Source organism: Pavona decussata, unplaced genomic scaffold (genome assembly GCF_977016875.1).
Source record: "Pavona decussata unplaced genomic scaffold, jaPavDecu1.1 SCAFFOLD_193, whole genome shotgun sequence".
In the NCBI taxonomy this organism is placed as follows: domain Eukaryota; kingdom Metazoa; phylum Cnidaria; class Anthozoa; order Scleractinia; family Agariciidae; genus Pavona; species Pavona decussata.
In genome coordinates this window covers 1,749,686-1,752,841 of record NW_028145602.1, presented here as the reverse complement: position 1 = coordinate 1,752,841, position 3,156 = coordinate 1,749,686, and positions in this window count along the sequence as shown.

Sequence of the window (3,156 nt, the reverse complement as noted above, 5' to 3'; positions counted from 1 at the left end):
GGTTGTTGCGGCATTACGGGATGCCTGACAAGATAGTCACCATCATCAGAGTTCTCTATGAGGGTTTCTCCGCACAGGTGATACACAATGGCCAGAAGACTCAACCATTGAATATGAGGACTGGGGTAAGACAAGGCTGCCTGCTATCTCCCATGCTGTTTCTGGTCGCCCTGGATTGGGTGACGAGGACAGCTTTTGACAGAAAGAGAGGTATTCAGTTGACCTTTACGACACCTTGACTTTGCCGATGATCTGGCCCTACTGTCGCACAGAATACAGGATATGAGGGATAAGACACGGGCCTTGGAGGTACAACGTGCGAAGGTAGGCCTGAAGATCAATGCCACCAAGACAAAGCTGATGCGTATTGATACCAAACTGGACGATTGTGTGTCGGTCGCTGGGGAGCGGGTTGAAGAAGTGGACGAGTTCACATACCTTGGGAGCATTGTAAGCAATAAGGGAGGCACTGATGAGGACATTCAGGCACGAATTGGAAAGGCAAGGCAGGCATTTGCGATGCTGAGACCAATATGGCGATCCACGGCACTAACAACCAAGACCAAGCGGAGAGTCTTTGGGTCAACTGTGAAGGTGGTGCTCTTGTATAATTCTAAAACTTGGAGGATGACCAAGGGACTGGAGCAGAAGCTGCAAGTGTTCATCAATAAGAGCCTGAGGAACATTTTGCGGATTTGGTGGCCTAGAAAAATCAGCAACAAGGAACTTTGGAAACAAACAGGGCAACAACCGATAGAGGAAGAAATAAGACCGCGAGCTTGGAGTTAGATCGGCCACACGCTAAGGAGACCAGATGGACATGTAGTCAAGAGGGCACTGGAGTGGAACCCACAGGGGAAGCGAAAGAGAGGGAGACCCCAGCACACCTGGAGACGCACGAGAATGACAGATTTGGCGGCGAAACATCTTAAGAGCCAAAGTCCGAAAATAGCGAGAATCTCAAATCAGTTCTAAAAATTCGAATTTTGGCTGATACCACCCAAACATCCCTGTGGGTGAACTATTTCAAGAAATGATATTAAGAAATCCCCAAGCGCTTTACATTTTGAGAATTTTAGAAAAGTTCGAAAATTCGCTAAAAATACATTTTTTTTTTCGGGAAATGGGTGCAAATTTCAACAATTTTCATCGACACAGCACAAGCGCGCAAGAGCTCCTATTGACTTGATATTACTCATGTATTTAGCCGACATCCAAGGCTTTAAGACCTCATAAAAAGGTTTTGCAAAATAACTATTGTAATATAGTTTCTGGCTTTTATTGTGTGCACCCTGATTGTGTGTTGTTTTGGCAGTCAAAATAACGCCCAACTTCAACCGTCAAAAGTCGATCCTGGTATGTCACAGATTGAAAAAAATACTATACTAAACAAAAGAACTGTTATTTTATTAATTGTACCTGAAGTTTCAGCTCTGCAAATTAAAATGCTTGCGAGTAATAAAATTTTAACTTGAGCCCCCAAGTCGCCGTGCGCGACAAGAACGTGGAATTTAAACAAAGGAAAACATATGCAAATCGAGGAGAAAATCACACGGAAGTTATATAACTAGCCCATCAAAGCGCAAAGAATTGATGGAAATTATGTTATCTAAACAAGTATTGCTACCTGGGAAGCCAATAAAGTGCAATTGTTCGTCGAATAATATAAAACAAGGCAATATCCTAAAACAAAGTAATAAAAAAACAGCGATTGGCTTTGCACGGTCACGAAATCTGGTCGGGTGAATTCCCGGTTCTTAAGTAACAGGCGTTCGGTCTATCACTCATTTCAACTTCAAAACCCCATCGCCAAACTATCTTTATTTTTTTTATTTTATTAGCTTCGCCAACAGATAATGAATTTACTTAGATAAAAATGAACTATGAAATGAAAGTCAAAGTTATTGTAAATGACCTCTCAACAAAATGGAATGACAGCGGCTATGAAGACCACAAACAAAACGGACCGTAATAATTGTATCCCAAATAAAATACAAATAAAATAATTGTTTGTGCTCAAGGCCAAAAAGCATCAAGATGTAAGTATATCAAAGCAAACATTTACAATAATGATGAACACCCCTTCCAGGCGGGGTCTTCTACAGACGTCCATCTCCTCGAAGCTTTGAGATACTCTTACGAAAGAATGTTCGTCCAGGATTTTTAGAAACTAATACCCTCCACCCAGTCCCAGTCTTAGCAAGTGTTCATCATCTTTCTCGTAATGTAAGGCGTCTGTAGCTTACCTGAATAACGAGTAACTGAAATTGTAACATATCAGGCCGTACAAAGGTTTCGGCGCCAAATGTCGGTTCGTTAATTTGGTGTCAAGTTACATGTATGGTCAGTGATTTGAATAAATTACCCTGCAGGCCCACCTAATTCTGTACAGTATTTCGAAATCCAAACAAACTACATTGCATAAGCGACACATGGTATAATCTACAGCGTTTTTAACGCTTTGTGTGGAAAGAAAAGATGTTGTGCAGTTTTTCGACTCTTGTTGATGGAAATCTTAAATGCGATGTTAGTTTAATCTTGTTGCGTGATTATTGCGTGACAGTACTATAACGAAGGTTTTTTTTTAATCAGGATTTTTTTCGCCGGATGTGTCTCATGAACTGGCATAACTTTATGTCTCCGTCATCGGGTAGAATATGGTATAAGATGGAGAACAGGGAAAACGATGTGTTCGGTTCCAAGTCCAAAGATCGCACATAAGCCAGCAAAAGTGAAAGGAACACGCAGAATAAACAGTCGACTATCTTCACTTATTTTGAAGGAAACAGGCCAGCTAATTGCTGTTGGATCGCGTAAGTGATTTTTACGTAATGTCTTGTAATTTTTACTGAAGTTCTCATGAGAGATCGATAGAACGGGTCTGGTAGCGTGTCTGGATGTACATGTAATCACAACGGCATCACCAATCAGCGACACAGCGAAGATCCAAAATGTCAGTAAACTCAACAACTTAAAAGTTTACAGAAGGTGGTATCAAAGCATGGAGGGCATATGACATTTGCAGAGGAAAAGAAATCAAGGCCGATACCTTGACAACAGGTGACGTTCAGTCTTTTTTGTTATTGTTGTTGTTTGCATTTGGGACCCTCGACTACTTTAAATTTTCATTAAAAAAAATCAAGGATGGCTGAGAAA